This window comes from Saimiri boliviensis, chromosome 16 (assembly GCF_048565385.1).
Source record: "Saimiri boliviensis isolate mSaiBol1 chromosome 16, mSaiBol1.pri, whole genome shotgun sequence".
NCBI classification, from domain to species: domain Eukaryota; kingdom Metazoa; phylum Chordata; class Mammalia; order Primates; family Cebidae; genus Saimiri; species Saimiri boliviensis.
The window spans coordinates 3,510,160-3,529,268 of NC_133464.1; the positions used below are offsets into that span (position 1 = coordinate 3,510,160).

The window sequence follows — 19,109 nt, forward strand, 5'->3', positions numbered from 1 at the left end:
CGCTCCCGCGCCGCTGCCGGAAGTCGGATCCCAACTCGCGCAGTCACACCCCGTCCTAGATGATTGACAACCGCGACGCCCAACCCGGCCTGGCCCCAGCTCTGGCCTACGAGAGCTCGGCTGGAAGGCAGGTTGGAGCGCTGAAGATGTCAGCTTTAGGGTCTGGTTTGTGCTTATCGGCCCTTTTTTAGGCATGCGTCGTCACAGAAAATGATTTTGCCGGGCCGGGCGTGGTGGCTCATGCTTGTAATTCAAGCACTTTGGAGGCCAAAGCGGGCGGATCACCTGAGGTCGGGAGTTCAAGACCAGCCTGACCAACATGGTGAAACCCCGTCTTAAAAAAAAAGAAAAAAAAAAAATGATTCAGCCGGCAGGTGGAGTGGCGAGGCCCCCTACGTGCCCTCAGTGTAGCAATCAAGTGCCTTTCTGCTCCAGGCGCGACCTCTGCCCTGAACCCCAAACCGGCACACCGAGGCCCGGCCGCCTTCCACCGTCTCCGGTCCTGGCAGCTCCCTCACTCCCGCGTTGAGGCCCAACCCCCTGGAAGGCGTCCTGGCCGCTCTCTCCCACCCGCGCTCCTCTTGTGGCTGAGGCCTCTCACCTCCACTGCCACCCTGTTTGAAGCCACCCTCATGGTGCTAAAGGAAACTCGTGGGCCAGGCGCGGTGGCTCGCGCGTGATCCCAGCACTGTGGGAGTCCAAGATGGGAGGATCATTTGACCCCGAGTTCGAGACCAGCCTGGGCAACATAACATAAGGAGAACCCCTCTTCTTTACCAAAAAATGTTTGAAAAATTATCAGGGGATGGTGGTGGGCCCCTGTAGTCCTGGCTCCTTGGGAGGCTGAGGTGGGAGGATGGCTCAACATGTCAGAGGCCTTTGAACTAGAGCGATTGCATCTTGAATAGGGGCTGGGTAAAATGACGGTGAGACTTACTGGGCTGCATTCCTAGGAGGTTAGGCATTCTTAGTTACAGGATAAGATAGGCAATGGGCACATGATACAGGTCACAGAACCCCCAGTGATAAAACGACACAGCAAAGAAACCGGCCCAAAGCCCACCAAAACCAAGAGGGCCACAAAAGTCCTGACTGCTCATTATTTGCTGAATACCATGTATTAGCATACTGAAAGACACTCCCACCAGCGCCCTGACAGTTTACAAATGCCATAGCAATGTCAGGAAATTACTTTCTATGGTCTGAAAAGGGGAAGAACCCTCCATTCCAGGAATTGGCAACCCCTTTCCTGGAAAACTCATGAATAATCCTCTCCTTATTTAGCCTGTAATCAAGAGATAACTATAAATATACTCAGTCAGCCAGTGCCACTGCTCTGCCTATGGAGTAGCCACTCTTTTATTCCCTTACTTTCTTAATAAATTTGCTTTCACTTTTTGGACTTGCCCAGAATACTTTCTTGCACAAGATCCAATAACTCTCTTGGGGTCTGCAACCACTTTCTGATAACAGAGTCAAACCCTGAACTACACCTACCGGACCAAACCAATAAGGAGTTTAACCCCAGTACTGAGCTTTAGTTAATGGCAGGGGACTACGTAACCAGTTAAGCAATGAAGCTCTAATCAAATCAGCTGTCTCTGTAACACACTTCTGCTTCCTATAGGTGCTGTCAGATCATGTTGCTGAGTTCTCTGACCTGCTCTGGTTTGGAGGGTTGCCCCTTTTGGGAATCTGCTTTGTTTTGTTTGAATACACTCATTTAAAATTTAAATGTGTCTAGGGTTTTTCTGTTTAGTAGCCTGTATGATGGCAGTAGTCTGCTGCATGTCAACGAAAAGAATCAAACCCTAAAATATTTGAGATTTATTCTAAGCCAAAGATGAGTGATCATGGCCTGTAACATAGCCCCAGGAGATCTGAGAACATGTGCCCAAGGTGGTCGGGCTACAGCGTGGTCTTATACATGGCAGGGATACAGAAGACATCAATCAGTACATGTAAGAAGTACATTGGTTCAGTCCAGAAAAGCAGGACAACTCAGAGAGGGGCTTCCAGTAATACACAGGTGGATTCGAATATTTTCTGATTGGCAGTTGGTTGAAAGTTTACTTAAAGACATGGAATCAATAGAAGTGTCTGGATTAAGATAAGGGATTGTGCAGGTAAAGCCTCTGAAGCCAAGTAGCAGGCTTCAGAGAAAATAGATTGTAAATGTTTCTTTCTTTTTTCTTTTTTTTTTTTTTTTTTTAGACAGAGTCTCACTGTAGGAAATAAGAATAATTAAAAAGTTCCTCTTCAAAGCTTTCCTCCTAGTTCATTATGAATAAATAATAGTCTCTTCAAAGGTTATTTTACTTTAAAGCCTTTGCTAAAAATCTGAAAGTAGCTGTTAGTCATAATAAGGAAGTAAGTGTATCCTATGTTCTTAGTTCTTATGCTTTAATCTAGATATTTGTCCTGACATTCCTGGGCAAGCCCAGGCAAGTCTTAGGTCATAGCTTTTTTCCCTTTCTTATTTGGAAGTGTTACTGCTTCTCTAAGCGTTCCTTAAGTTATTTCCTCTTTTCCTTTGTTCTCCTCTGCCTTTACCTCTTTAGAAAAGTTGTAAGTTTTTAGCCAACCGGGGGCAACCTAGACTGTGAAGTCCAGTTCCAGCCAATGGAATCAGGACAGAGCAGTAGGGCAGATGCATTAGATATAAATGGCCTGCCTCCTTTGTTCAGTGTCCTCTCATGGCAAGATGGCTAACGGGAGCACCCTTTCTGCAGAAAGTAAAGTTGCCTTGCTGAGAAAATTTAATTTATATTACAGTGCTACTTCTTTTGCAGCACCAAAAATTCACATATAACAGTTTGGGGGCTTGTCGGATATTGCCATTCCCCTCTGGAGTGGTCTCCAGTCCTCTCTTGTGAGGAGGCGCCCCCCTACCCCCCGCATCTCTTTGCAGCAGCCTTGAGGGTAGAGAGCTGGGACCTACCTGGTGTGAGGAATAAACCTGGATTCTCAGCAATGCAGGGGAAAGAGATTCCAAACTGTGGTGACCAGGGGCCTCGACCAGGCAATCTCGTGCATGAGCCAAGGTAGGAAACGTTACAAAGGGGTGACAAAGTACTTCCTTGGTGGTCAAATTCTGAAAGGTTAAATGTGTGTGTGAATGTGGTGGTGTTTGTATGAAGGGTGACAAGTCCTACTGCTGGACAGAGTGAGTGGGTCCTCTCTGCGGTTCTGTGGCTACCTCAGAAGGCTTAGGATGGATCCTGCCATGGGAATTATACCAGCACACTGATGCTAAGAGAGCCCTGAATCTCCTTTGGGGGAGCAGTCAAAGAGGACCACTTTTTTTTTTTTTTTTGAGATGGAGTCTCACTCTGTCACCCAGGCTGGAATGCAGTGGCATGATCTCGGGTCACTGCAACCCTGGCCTCCCAGGTTCAAGCAGTCCTCCTCATCAGCCTCCCAAGTAGCTGGAACTACAGGTGTGTGCCACCACGACTGGCTAATTTTTGTATTTTTAGTAGAGACGGGGTTTCACCATGTTGGCCAGGCTGTTCTCAAACTCCTGACCTCAGGTGATCCACCCACTGTGGCTTCCCAAAGTGCTGGGATTCCAGGTGTGGGCCCTCATTCCCTGCCTTTGTAAATGTTTCTTATCAAACTTAAGGTTTGGAGCTGACATTTCAAGAAAGGATCCTAAAGAAATGTTAGAAATGTACTGTATTGCTCCTTCCACCTCTTTATCAGTCACTCCTCTTAGACACAATGACAAAACCAAAGTCTCATTGATAGAAATAGAGGATCTAAGGCAAACCATAGCCATTGAAATATGGATGCAAATGCCTAGTTAGAATGGATTAAATATTCCGTTCACACTTTAAATAAAAGTGACTGTTATGCTTGTGCGCACGGTAGGCCGGAGGCTCAGGTTGCTCCCTTCCCATTTAGATAGTTGTCAAATCAAACAGGCATGGAATGCGTAGTGGCTCTTCCTCAGGATTCCCTCAGTAGGTCCCCTGTGGCCAAGGGACTTAGAGTCAAAAGACTTACAGCCAATTAAATATTCTAGGCCAAATGGAATGAAAGTGAGCAGGCACTCATTAACCTTAAAAGCTCTTTTAAGCAACATAAGAGCCAAAAGCCAAAAGCCAAGATTACAAAATTGACTTATTTATAAATTCTGTGCATTGAGCTACTGTAATCTGGTTCATAGCAATTAGCTATATAAAACACAAGCATTTTATTAAGCTGCTGAGGCTTCTCTGTGCCCATCCTTAATTTGGAAGATCTGAATTTATATTCCTCAAAATTTGGCCCTTACAATCTCATGCTGGGCCTGGAGGGATTGTATAGTTCAAATTCTGGAGGTAAAACAAAATACAGGAATTAACAACATTTTAAACGAAAAGATCATAAGCCCTGCCTAGTTTTGAGAATGACAGAAAAGGAGTTAAATCTTTAGATTATTTAGTAGCAAGGCATAGAATAAATTACATTATTTCAAATAAAGGCAGAATTATTAAATGAACCTTAATGCTTTTGAATACAGGCCCGTCCCTGTGTTTTATAAAAGCAGTTTACTTTGAGTGTCACCTTTGCCTGGGTCTTAGGACGAGGCTTTGGTCAACTTGAGTTTGGTGTCAGTTACTGGTAGAAGTCAGTGCCTTCTTTAGATGTGATATGTGTACCCAGGAGTCAAGACCCTGCAACTTAACAGCACAAAAATTAGTTAACAGCCTGAGCACAGTGGCTCATACCTGTAGTCCCAGCACTTTGGGAAGCCAAGGCAGTTGGCTCACAAGGTCAGGAGTTCGAGACCAGCCTGACCAACATGGTAAAACCCCATCTCTACTAAAAATACAAAAATTAGCCAGGCGTAGTGTCATGTGCCTGTAGTCCCAGCCACTCGGAAGACTGACGCAGGAGAATCTCTTGAACCCAGGAGGCGGAGGTTGCAGTGAGCCAAGGTTGTGCCATTGCACTCCAGCCTGGGTGACAGGGTGAGACTTCATCTCAAAAAAATAAAAAGACTTTAAAGGAAATACAGAGTTAATATGGATGTAAAAACTTTGACCCTTTTATATTTCAGTTTTTTTTGTAATAAAAAGCCTAATAAAGACAGCATTGAAATTATAAAATCTTGTCTTTTAAGCCAGTTTCCAAAAAAAAAAAGCAAAGAAAAATCTGCAGTGACCTATTTTTATGGGAAGCTCACTTAGATAACATGAAAGTCAAGTTCAATGAAAAAGTACTGGAATTTAATCAGACGCAGGATGAGCGTGTTGAAGGTTATGAATATACTGGGAGAATACATGACTCTTAGGAAAAGCATGAGAAGTTTCTTGATTACATTGAAAATTTAGACATATTGGAAAAAAAAAAAAAGCCAGAGTACAGAATGAAGTTATACTGGAGGAAAACAATACTTTCTGTTTTGATCTTCAAGATGAAACATTTCAGCCTTAGGCCATAACAGTAAAATTAAAATCAGAGAAAAAAAAGTTATAAGATCTGACAAAAAAGCTGAAGGAGTTACCATCTCAGGCCTTCTCGAGAGAGAAAAGGCAAAACAGATTATAGAATTATTATGAAAAGCAAAAGTTAAGCCAATTTTATTGAGAGTAAATCGATACTTTTAAGGAAGCTTTGTTTTAACATACAGTACTATTATAAATAATTTTTCTTTTTTTAAAACTCCTTTAAAAGTTTTTAAATTTCTTTTCTAAGACAGAGTCTGGCTCTGTTGCCCAAGCTGGAGTGCAGTGGTACAATCTTGGCTCACTGCAACCTCCACCTCCCAGGTTCAAGCGATTCTCCTGCCTCAGCCTCCCAAATAGCTGGGATTATAGGCATGAGCCACAATACCAAGCTAATTTTTGTATTTTTAGTAGAGACAGGGTCTCACCATTTTGGTCAGCCTGGTCTTGAACTCCTGACTTCAGATGATCTGCCCACCTCAGCCTCCCAAAGTGCTGTGATTGCAGGTGTGAGCCACCATACCTGGCCAATTTCCTTTTAATTATAAACAACTTAATCACATAAAAAATTTCTTTCATAAATTCCCCTTCAGAAACCTTATGACAACTTACACAGACTATCTACAAAATGACTCAGGCAATCCTCCTGCCTCAGACTCCCCAAGTGCTGGGATTACGGGTGTGAGCCAAGGCATTCAGGCAACGCTTAGACTTTCTCACTTGCCCTAAACTTTCCTCTTTTGTAAATATTAGGTGGGTGCAAAAGTAATTGTGGTTTTTGCATTGTTGAAATTTGCTGTTTGATATTGGAATATATTCTTAAATAAATGTGGTCATGTTACACATCATTTTAATGCACATTTTTCACTTTTTTTGGCTAATGACTTATTACTTGCTGGTTGATTTTGCATGTTCTTAGATGATGAAAATAATGTTAGACAAAAAGGCAATTTGAGCGATTTTCTTATTGGAGTGCAAAATGGGTTGTAAAGCATCAGAGAAAACCTGCAACATCATCAACGCACTGGCCCAGGGACTGCTAATGAATGTGCAATGCAGTGGTGGGTCAACAAGTTCTGCAGAGGAGACGAGAGCCTGGAGGATAAGGAGCGTAGTGGCCGGCCATCAGAAGCTGACGACGACCAGCGGAGAGCAACCATGGAAGCCGATCCTCTCACAACTTCACGAGGGGCTGCTGAAGAACTCAACATCGACCATTCTACAGTCGATCGGCATTTGAAGCAAACTGAAAAGGTGGAAAAAGGTCAAGTGGGTGCCTTATGAGCTGAGCAAAAATTGTTTAAAAATTGTCATTTTCAAGTGTCGTCTTCTGTTATTCTACATAACAATGAACGCCTTCTTGATCTGACTGTGATGTGCCATGAAGAGTGGATCTTATACAACAAAATGTTATAGTGGTTGGACCAGCTCAGTGGTGGGACCAGGAAGAGGCTCCAAAGCACTTCCCAAAGCCAAACTTGCACCAAAAAAACATCACGGTCGCTGTTTGGTGGTCTGCTGCCGGTCTGACCCGCTACAGCTTTCTGAATCTCCGAGAAACCATCACTCCTGAGAAGTACGCTCAGCAAGTCGATGAGATGCACTGAAAACTGCAACGCCTGCAGCCGGCACTGGTCAACAGGAAGGGCCCAGGTCTTCTCCAGGACAGCACCCGACCACACGTCACACAGCCAACACTCCAGACGCGGAACAAATTGGGCTACCAAGTTTTGCCTCATCCGCCATATTCACCTGACCTCTCACCAACCACCACTTCAAGCATCTCGACAACCTTTTGCAGGGAAAATGCTTCCACAACTAGCAGGATGCAGAAAATGCTTTCCAAGAGTTTGTGGAATCCTGAAGCACGGATTTATATGCTCCAGGAATAAACAAACAGAGTATTTCTCATTGGCAAAAATGTATTGATTGTAACATTTCCTATTTTGATTAATAAAGATGTGTTTGAGCCTAGTTATAATGATTTAAAATTTATAGTCCAAAACTGCAATTACTTTTGCACCAATATGAGATCCTTTTTTTTTTTCTTTTATTTCCTTTCTTTCTTTCTTTTCTTTTTTTTTTTTTTTTGAGATGGAGTCTTGCTCTGTCACCCAGGCTGGAGCGCAATGGTGCCATCTCAGCTCACTGCAACCTCCACCCCCAGGGTTAAAGCGATTTTCTTGCCTCAGTCAGGGTCCTGAGTAGCTGGGATTACAGATGCCTGCCACCGCACCTGACAAATTTTTGTATTTTTAGTGGAGACTAAAATAGTGGGTTTCACTGTGTTGGTCAGGCTGGTCTCAAACTCTGGAGCTGAAGTGATCCTCCCACCTTGGCATTCCAGAGTGCTGACAAGGGATTACAGGCGTGAGCCATCGCAACTGGCCCAAGATCCTTTTTCATACAAAATTATTCTCTTTTCTTTATAATCTTGCTTATCAAAAATCCATCTTCATAACCATAACTTTTTTTTTTTTCAAGACAGAGTCTCACTCTGTTGCCCAGGCTGAAGTGCAGTGGTGTAATCTCAGCTCAGCATGACCTCCACTTCCTAATGGCGGTGCAATCCTCCTGCCTTAGCCTCCCAAGTAGCTGGGACTACAGGCATGTACCACCAAGCCCTGCTAATTTTGGTATTTTTTGTAGAGACGGGGTTTCACCATGTTGCTCAGGCTGGTCTCAAATTCCTCAGGCGATTTGCTCACCTCAGTCTCCCAAAGCGCTGGGACTACAGGCTTGAGCCACGGTGCCTGGCCCATATCCATACTTTTCATTACATCTTTCTCTTCCCTACTTACTGGTTCCTTTTTCCCTTATTTCAGGTACTTACCACCATGCTCGGGTAATTTTTTTTTTTTTTTTTTTTGGTATGTTTAGTACAGAGAGGGTTTCACCAATTGGCCAGGCTGGTCGCCAACTCCTGACCTCAGGTGATCCACGTGCCTCAGCTTCCCAAAGTGCTGGAATTACAGGCATGAGCTACCGTGTCCAGCCCATTCCACAATTTTAGAGATATATTTTCTCATATCCTAAACTTTCTTTAACTGAAAATGACCCAGACAACCAATCAATAATCCAAGGAGAGCTGTGGACCAAAATTTTGGGTAATCTTTATGGAAGTTTGGTTTTTAAAAAGCGTTTTTTTTTAGTTTTCTTACCATTTCCTTCAGTTTTGTGAACCCTGCAAATTTGAGACAGATCTTAGTTAATTTAGAAAGTTTATTTTGCCAAGGTTGAGGAAGTGCTCCCATGGCACAGCCTCAGGAGGTCCTGACATGTGCCCAAGGTGGTCAGAGCGCAGTGTGCTTTTATACATTTTGGGGACTCATGAGACATTGGTTGGGACTGGAAAGGCAAGGCAACTTGAATCGGGCAGGATCTTCCAGGTCACAGGTAGGTAAGAGACAAGTGGTCGCATTCTTTTGAGTTTCTGGTTCGCCTCTCCAAAGGAGGCAATCAGATAAGCATTTATCTCACTGAGCAGAGGGGTAACTTTGAAGAGAATGGGAGGCAGGTTTGATCTAAGCAGTTCCCAGCCTGACTTTTACCTTTAGCTTAGTGCTTCCGGGGGCCCAAGATATTTTCCTTTCAGTTTCAAGTGAGTTTCTAAGGTTTACATTTTAGCCAGAACAAACTACAAGTAACCTTGAGACGGTAAGATTTATCTCAACATGAGCAGCCTAACAAGAGCAGATTCAAAGCAGGCAGAGAAGAAGAGAGAGAAATAGAGAGCTTTAGAATTTTCTATTTAATTTTCTTGTTGCAGGGCAAAAACAGCCACTGGAATGCCAACAGGCTGAAACTTCAGACAAGAGACTGGGACTCCAGGCTTAACACATTTTACGTCTTTCTTACCATTTAAGCCAGAGCTGCAGAGAGGGACATGGGTCTTGGAAAACATTTCTCTAAAATCGTGGAACAGTTGTATCTCTAAAATGCTAACATCTACAAACGGCTCAGGATTTCCACCTTCCAGCGAGTCTGCCTAGTGAAGAGGCTGCTTCCAGAGAGGCGAGTTCTTGTCGAAGGTGCTGAACCTTTGGTGAGGGTGATTTGGAGAGTAGACAGGACACCTCTATGAGCCTGGTGACCTGGAGAACCCAGGAATTTCACACCTCGCTCAACTCCGGAAACACACCTGAGGAGGCAGGCATTCTGGGCATGCTGATACCCACTGCGGCTTGGCTCGGGGCTAGTTTTTACAGTAGCTATTTATGCAAGTTTGGTTTTTTCAAAAAATTTTTTAGAAATAGGATCTCACTCTGTCTCCTAGGCTCGAGTACAGTGGTGTGATCCTAGCTCGCAGCCTTGAACTCCTGTGCTCAGGCAATCCTTCTGCCTCAGCCTCCGGAGTAGCTGGAACTGCAGGCCTGCACCACCATACCTGGTTCATTTTTAACTTAACTGTTTTTTGTAGAGACAGGGGTCTTGCTATGTTGCCCAGGCTGGTCTCAAACTCCTGGCCTCAGAGGATCCTCCTGCCTCAGCCTCCCAAAGTGCTGGGATTTCAGGCATGAGTCACCACTCCCAGCTTCAAGTTTGATTTTGAAGTAAAAACAAAACAAACCCAAAGTAACAAAGCAACAGGGAGGGACCTGTACTCACTGCGATTTCACAGCCACTGTTTCTGAAGCTGTATTTTAAAAATCTTGCTCTTCTCTCAAAGTGCACTGATTCCTGGGTGGGGGAGCGTTCTTCCCCTTTGCAAAGCCAGCTATTGCTAGGCTGAAGGACACAGGAGGGTAAAAGCCCTGGGGTGGCTGGTTACCTGCTGTAATGGTTAATCCTATATGTCAATTTGTCTGGGACACAGCACCCAGATATTTGGTCAGACACATATGAAAATTGCTGTGAAGGCATTTTAAAGATGAGATTAACATTTAAATCAGTTGACTTTGAGTAAAGCAGATTATCCTTCACAATGGGGTGGGCCTCATCCAATCTGCTGAAGGTCTTAAGAAGAAAGAACCACCTTCCCCGAGAAGCAGGGAGCTCTGACTGTAGACTGCTTCAGGCTCCCTGCTCCCTAGCCTGGCCCCTGCCCTACAGAGACTGTGTGCTTGCCAGCCTGATGATTGCATGAGCCAATTCCTTAAAATAAACCTTTCTCTACAAACACACACACACACACACACACACACACACACACACACACACACACCTGTGTGCGCACACACACACACTATTGGTTCTGTTTTTCTGGAGAAGCCTCTTCAATACAGCCACCAAGGGTAGAAAGGAATAAAAAGGCAGAAGGCTGGGTGTGGTGGCCCACGCCTGTAATCCCTGCACTTCGGGAGGTCTACGTGGGCAGATCACCTGAGGTCAGGAGTTTGAGACCAGCCTGGCCAACACGGTGAAAACCCGTATCTACTAAAAATACAAAAATTAGCAAGGCTTCGTGGCAGGACCCTGTAGTCCCAGCTACTCAGGAGGCTGAGACAGGAGAATCGCCTGAGCCTGGGAGGCAGAGGCTGCAGTGAGCTGAGATTGTGCTGCTGCATTCCAACCTGGGTGACAGAGTGAGACTGTGTCTCAAACAAACAAACAAGAAAGCAGAGAGCGCCCACATCTTGCTACATCCAAGCAGAGGTCACAGACTAAAGATTAGCCATTCGATCATAGATAGGAGAGGACATGCATGACCAGGCATAGCACAAAATTAAAAGCTAAACGAACTAGTATCTTCCGATCGCAGGGAGTGGGTAGCTGGTGGTGAGGTCCGTGGGTTCATGATGGAAGTCCAGCTTTGTCTCCAGAAGCTTCTCCTAATCCCAGCCCAGTCTCCCCGAGCTGTGCTGTGTACACCTGGCCTAAGGCCACCTTCTCAAAGTTCCTAAACACACTGGCCCTAACACCCTGGCCCCTCTGGGGACCCTGCTCACATTTCCTGTGGTGCTCAGCAGTTTCTCTCAGTACGTTCCCATGGCCTGTGGGAAGATGCCCTCCTCAGAAATGTTTCAGTCCAAGTTCCCAAAATTGATCTCTGTGACTGAGTTTATGGTGAGACGTGGCATGCCAGGAGCCTGCTCAGGAAGGGAGACCCTGAACAGACCTCTTTCTGGCCTTGCTTTGCTCCTTTTGTCTAAGCCAGGGGTGTCCGATCTTTTCACTTCTGGGGTCCCCATTGGAAGATGAATTGTCTTGGACCACACATAAAATACATTAATACAAACGATAGCTGACGAGCTCAAAAAGTCATGATGTTTTAAGAAAGTTTATGAATTTGTGTTGGGCCCCATTCAAAGCCCTCCTGGGCCACATGTGGCCTGCAAGCCTGGGGCTAGACAAGCCTGGGCTGAGTGTTGGTTCTGTACAGAATTTCTCTGTGTTTTCCCTTTCCACGTCTCTGCCAGGCCACCATCCGCCGTCGCGTGCGACACCTCTTATGTGTTTATATTTGCAGGCCCATAATCTCCGGATTTCTCATAGTTTTAGGCAAGCACAAACCTGGAGAAATGTGTGCCTGCAGCTTGAGTCAGCAGAACCACGGAGCACTCACGCTGGTAGGTGTCTGCCCACCGGGCGGAGAGCTGCAAACCAGATCTGCCCCACCTGGTTCTCAGGGCCTGGCGGGGAAGGCACCCGGACCCTGCTCAATTTCTTTTGGTGAAACTTACGCATTTTTTGAGCACATTTCCTGTGCAAAATAGCCTTTCAGTCTCTTTAGTGCAGTTTGTTTTTTTTTTTTTTTAAATTTAGAGACAGGGTCTTGCTATGTTGTCTGGGTTGGTCTTGAACTTTTGGCCTCAAGCAATCCTCCTACCTTGGCTTCCCAAAGTGCTAGGATTACAGGGAGGCGCCACTGCATCAGCCCGGTTTTTAAAGATTATGATTTTATTATTGTGGTAAAATATATATAACATAAATGTTAGCATTTTAGTCATTTTTAAGCGTATATTTCAGTGGCAGTAAGTGCATTCACACTGTTGTGCAGCCGCCACCACCATCTTCTTCTAGAACTTTTTCATGATTTTAATCAGAAACTCTGTGCCTTGACTCCCTGGTTCTTCCTCCCCCAGTCCCTGGAGCCCGCCATTTCACTCTCTGTCTCTAGAACCGTGACTGTCATTTTTCAGAATTAAGGGGAATCACTGAAAAAAGAACCCAAACATTGAGTAAGAGCGAAGGGACTGGAATTAACGTAACACTGGCAAATAATTGCATTCTTATTAATTTGATTACGTTGCTGAGAGGTGCTGCTCTTCCTCTTGGTGGAAACTGGGAGATGGGGTCTTTGTTTTGACACCTTACCCACTATTTTCAGCTTTAAGATGAAGAGGAATATGGTTAAGAGATACGGCCAGGGGGAAAAATAAAATTTATTTCCAGGATCAGGCAGAGTTTATCTGACAGACTCAGGGAAAAGCCGGTCAGGCTCGGGTAGACTTAGTTCCCCTGGAGCTCTTTTGAAAGGCAGAAGCACAAAGGTACGTGTTGTTAGCTGTAAAAATTAAGTCATTGATTTCCGAAGTGATTACCATGATTCGGCATCTTTTTCAAAAGCACAAATGATGAACGAAAATGTTGATGCAGTTACTGATCTGCATGACCGTGGCTGGCACGCTTCTCTTCTCAGCCTTCTCTCTCAGCTGTTCCTTGCAGCAGCAGCAGCACCCTCAGGGGTGGTGAGGGAGACGCAGGCAGGGCCCTGGCGGAGCACGGAGCTGCCCCTGCGATTTCACTTCCACCGCAGCTTTACCTGTGAGTGTGGTGTGCCTCGGGAGCAAGCTCGTTCTCAGCATCTCAGACGACCATAATCCTTCCCAGGTTCCTCACACGTGCATGTGGTGCTGTCGGGGTATTATTCATTTTCTCCTACATCTAATTCACATTTGGATGGAGACACGTATTTCTCCATCTGTTTTTTCCCCATCCATTCTCCCTGCATTCACCAGAACAAGCCACACTGAGCCAGAGGATCTGAGAGCATGGAGTTCACCTTTCTGATCCCCGTGCAGTTTAGGAAGTCAGACTGAGAGGGAGCGAAACCCCGCTGTGTGTGCACGTGCGAGCGTCTGTGCATGCACCTCTATGTCACTTATCAGCCACACTACATGAAGTGATAGGCTCTTCTGCAGAGCTCCAATCTCAGAGAATTTAGAAGTCCCACATTTTCAATAAAAACCACTAATGGAATCACAACCCAAAGGAAGAAGTGCCAGGTTGAGTTTGGATTTAAAGTTTCGGTTCTTCAGCTTTAAGAATTGAAGAGAGTCACTTAAACTTTTTGGTTCACAGAGTTGTTTTTTTTTAATCATCAAAAAGTGAAATATTTGGAGTAAATAAACTGTAATGCTTCTCTCAGCTCTAGAGACATATGTTTGGTATAGTAATTTATTTGCTTATATTTAACCTTTATTTGGTTGTAGCTTTTTTTTTTTTTTGAGATGAGGTCTTGCTTTTTTTTTTTTTTTTTTTTTTTGAGATGTGGTCTTGCTCTGTCACCCAGGCTAGACTGCAATGGCTCGAACATGGCTCACTGCAACCTCCACCTCCCAGGCCCAGCTGATCTTCCCCCCTCAGCCTTCCAAGTGTCTCATGCCTGTAACCCCAGCACCACAGGCCCCAGCCACCATGCCTGGCTAATTTTTGTTCTTTTAGTGGAGACTGGGTTTCACCATGTTGCTGAGGCTGTTCTCAAACTCCACGCCTGGCCTTTGTGTTAGTATTTTCATGTTTTAATTTTGTGTGTGCATGGAGGACTTCACAGGAAAGAAATGAAGACCCATAGGAGCAGTTAAGCATGGGGCTAGGAACTGGGTGTGGTGGCTCATGCCTGTAATCCCAGCACTTTAGGAAGCCAAGGCAGGCAGATCACCTGAGGTCAGGAGTTCGAGATCAGCCTGGCCAACATGGTGAAACCCCATCTCTGCTAAAAATACAAAAATCAGCCAGGTGTGGTGGTGCGCACCTGTAATCCCAGCTACTGGGGAGGCTGAGGCAGGAGAATCGCTTGAACCCTGGAAGTAGAGGTTGCAGTGAGCCAAGATCGTGCCACTGCACTCCAGCCTGGGTGACAGAGCAAGACTCTGTCTAAAAACAAAAAGCAAACACACAAACAAAAAACACATGGGTGCTGGGGTTCTTTGCCCTTTGAACAAAGGGCTGTACATTGTGGAGACATGACAAGACAAAGGAAAAAGGGTTTGGCTTCTAGAGGTGGTCAACTGTGGAAAGGTGACCAAATGAGGAAAACTCAGAGCAGGGAAGGCGTATTTAGTGGAGTTAGTTTACACAGACACATCCTGGGCCATCTCCATCGTCAGTGATAATGCTGTTGTTCCCTTCCTGATGTGACAGAGATTGGGACACCCTCATGACAGAAATGTATGCCCTACTTTTAGGCAGGGAGGGGAGGCTGAGAGCCTTTCCTGTGTCTACTTTTTCTCAGTTGCCTTCCAGTTCAAAATAATCTTTATGCCAAGGTGGCATATCTTGGGGAAGTATATTCTAATCCCCTTCCATTGTAATATATAATGGAAACTGAGACTTCAGCAGTGCTGCCTACTAGAACTTTCTCTGGTGACGGAAATGTTCTATGCCCTCACTGTCCCACACGGTAGCCACTAGCCATGTATCTATTAAGCATGAGAAATGTGGCTGGCACAACGGAAAAGCTGAATTTTAAATTTTATTAAATTTTCTTGAATTTAAATTGAAATACCATACGCGGTTGGTGTCTGCCATATTGAATAGCAGAGCTCCGGAACACTTAAGAACTTAAACAGAAAGCACTCGCATAGCCGTGAGCATGAGAAATTTTACCGTGCGTTGTATTACCAATACGCCAAGTTAAGTTTCCTGCTGGGACGGTTACTTTTTGGTTTAATATTTTCCTGTAGTGCCCTCTACTGTCTCTAGGATGGCTGTGTAGAGAAATATCCCCAACTTAAGTTCCTTCAGATGACGTTCGGTTCTGCAATTTAGCCCAGAACTGTCATTATCAGGTGGTTTGGATTTAGGTCTGATCCTTCAAGCAGAACTTCTGATAAAATTTAAACCAATAAAGAATTATGGAATTCTATCTTACTGATGAAAGCAACATAGACCTTTTGGGATTTTTTTTAAGATGGAATTTCGCTCTGTCGCCCAGGCTGGAGTGCAGTGGCGCAATCTCGGCTCACTGAAACTTCCACCTCCCGGGTTCAAGCAATTCCCCTGTCTCAGCCTCCGGAGTAGCTGAGATTACAGGCACGTGCCACCACGCCCAGCTAATTTTTGAATTTTTTAGTAGAGATGGGGTTTTGCCATGTTGGCCAGCCTGGTCTCAAACTCCTGACCTTAGGTGATCTGCCCGCCTTGACCTCCCAAAGTGCTGGGATTACTGGCGTGAGCCACCGTGCTGGGCCTGGGATGGCTGATTCTCCATTGTTTTGTTACTCTTTTTCTTGACAGAAGTAATATCACTGGGCACTGTTAAGGGCTTATGTCTAACATGCACAGTTATATTCTGTGTTAGAGTAAAAACAGCCAGGAAATCCAGGACTCGATTTGCATGGGTCTGAAGCACATGTGGGGCAAAGCCACAGGAGGCTCTGAAGATGACATCAAGGAATTCAAGTCCAATTCAGAAAGTGTGCAAACCCCAGGAGTCACCTTCGGGGGCGAGGGGGCAGGCTAGACCTGCCATTTAGTTTATAGATATATCAGTTTTGTGCGTCAGAATCATTTCTCACAGTTGACTCAGAGGCAAGGAAAGAAAGAGAGAGAAGTCAGATTGGGTTCTGCTTAAGAGATGTGGAAGTATTACATTCAAAACGGTATTTGGCATAAACTTTCGTAGGGAGAAAAAGTGACTTTAGGGAGGAAGATTGTTTTCATATGCAGTATGTCACATGAATTATTAAGTAAAAATTCAAATATCAAAGTTGTATCAACTTCCCTCTAGAAGATGGGAGGGCAGTTAGAAACATGAATAAACCGAACATGATGGCTCATGCCTATAATCCCAGCACTTTGGGAGGCCAAGGCAGGAGGATTGCTTGAGGCCAGGATTTAGAGACCAGCCTGGGCAATATAACAAGATCCCATCACTAAAATTTTTTTTTACAAGTTAGCTAAGTATGGTGGCATGTGCCTTAGTCCCAGCTACTCCAGAGGCTGGAATTGTAGGATTGCCTGGACCCAGGAGTTGGAAGCTGCAGTGATTGCACTCTAGCCTGGGTGATAGAATGAGGCCTGGTCTTTAAAAATAAATAAATAAATAAATAAATAAATAAATAAATAAATAAATAAAAATAAAAACAAAATATAAATAAGAGTACAGAAATTCAGACAGGTTTAGATGGGTAACAAATATTTTTATTTTATTTTATTTTATTTTTGGAAATGGGATCTCACTGTGTCACCCAGGTTGGAGTACAGTGGTGTGATCTCGGCTCACTGCAGCCTCTGTAGGGGACCACAGAGGGCACCCCACCACGCCTAGCTATTTTATTTTTTTTGTAGAGATAGGGTCTCATTATGTTACCAGACTGGTCTTGAACTCCTGGCCTCAAGCAATCCTGCCTTGGCCTCCCAAAGTGCTGTGATAACAGGCATGAACCACCACACCTAGCCAACAAAGAAACATTTTAAAGTAAAGCACAAAGAGTAAACAATAACACTGTCTTATCTTCACCTCAAAATGCCAAATGAACAAATCAAATTTAGGAGTGCTCAGCAGAGCAAGAAAAATGTGCAGCTCTGTGTCTGGAAATAAGAGACACTCTAGGTAGCTGACTTGGTGCCTAACGAAGTTTCTAGTCGGGACCATCATGATATGGTAATGGGCACAGATTTAATTAGACATTTGAGCAGCAGAATCAATATGATGAAGGCTATTGAATTCATTTCAACAAATATGTATCCATGCCTTACGTGCACAGGGCCCCTGCAAGATGCTGAGGATAAACCCATGAACAAGCAGAGTTCCTGGCGTTGACCTGCTTAGATCTGGCCAGTCCAGGAAACACAGCTCAGGTGCCCAGAGCCACACATGTTAGGAGTGGAGTCCTGAGAAAGGAGGAAAGAACAGCTCTGGGGGCTACCCAAAACCTTCGTACAGGCTGGCATAGATGCAATTCTGCCACTTGACGCAGGCTGGTTCTGCCCCCAGGTCTGGAGGTTAATCCAGACGGACCCAGCCTCAGTGTTGTGGCCCCATTTCACTTGCTGATTTTTATGAATGAGAGGTTTTTTATGCATGAGTGAAGCAACCGTAGCCACTAAGCTGTGAGGAGGGGAAGCCTCCAGGAATGGTTTCTTTGCTCTTAGAGAGAGGTCAGAGAGATGTGAATCACTGTGCACATGATGCCTGGAAATGAGCAAGCTGCCCCGTAACCCTGAGGGCATCCGACTTGAACATGAGCTGGCATTCCAAGGAGGGCAAGGACAGAAGGTGGAAAACCTGAGTCCTTGGTGACACTGAGTGAGTGAATTCTGGACCTGCCCTGTGGGGTGACCAGATGTCCTGGCTTGCCCAGGACTTTTCCAGTTACAGCACGAAAGTCCCTCCTACCTGCCAGGCATTGTGCTGAGGAATTTACATACATCATTCTCTTTGCTTCTCACCATGACTGTTTTTCTAAAACTATTAGAGATTATTGTAGAATCACACGCAGTCAAAAGAAATAATACAGAAACAGTTTAAATGCTTTTCACCCAATTTCCCCCAATGATAACATCTTCCAAACTACATTACCAGATGGCAACCAGAATGCTGACATTGTTACAGGTCACATTTACAACCTTTCCATCCCTACAAGGATCCCTGATATTGACCTTTTATAGCCATACTCACTTCCCTTTCACCCCAACCCCTCCTAAACCCCTGGCAACCACGGATCTATTTTCCATTGCTATAATTTTGCCATGCCATATCCAGAATGTTATAGAAATGGAATCTACAGTATGTAACCTTTGGAATTGCTGTATCTCCCCCCCAGTTCAGTATAATTCTCTGGAAGTTCATCTGGGTTGCTGCCTGTGTCAACAGTTTGATTCCTTTCCCTGTGGAGCAGTATTCCATGGTGTGGATGGGTCAGAGTTTGTTTAACCACTCAGTCCTTTAAGAACATCTGTGTTACCTCTGGCGCTGGGCTAGCATGCGTAAAGCTAATGTGAGCATGTGTGTGTGGTTATCATGTGGACATGTCTTCAGTGCTCTAGAATCATGCCCAGGAGTGCACTGGCTGGCCCTGTGCTGATTGCATATTCAGTTTTTGGTTTCATTTTTAAGAAACTGCCAAGCTGTTTTTTTTTGTTTTTGTTTTTTGTTTTTTGTTTTTTGTTTTTTGAGATGGAGTGTGGTGCAATCTTGGTTCACTGCAACCTCCACCTTCTGGGTTCAAGCAATTCTCCTGCTTCAGCTCCCAAGTAGCTGGGATTACAAGTGCCTGCCACCATGCCTGGCTGATTTTGTATTTTTAGTAGAGATGGGGTTTCTCCATGTTGGTCGGTTGGTCTCAAACTGCCGACCTCAAGTGATCCACCTGCTTTGGCTTCCCAAAGTGCTAGGATTATAGGTAAGAGCCACCACACCCAGCCTCAAACTGTTTTTTAAAGTGGTTGCACCATTTTACATTCCTGCCAAACATTTATGAGAGATCCAGTTTCTCAAACTCCTCATCAGCGTTTGGTACTGTCACTTTTAATTTTAGCAATTCTGGTTGGTAGATACGTAGTAAT

General features: G+C 44.8%; 1 pseudogene; it reads left to right on the forward strand.

The window, feature by feature from the left end:
• Nucleotides 1-6,357: 6,357 nt before the first annotated feature.
• On the forward strand, nt 6,358-7,389 carry LOC141581522 (histone-lysine N-methyltransferase SETMAR-like; annotated as a pseudogene).
• Nucleotides 7,390-19,109: the final 11,720 nt, after the last annotated feature.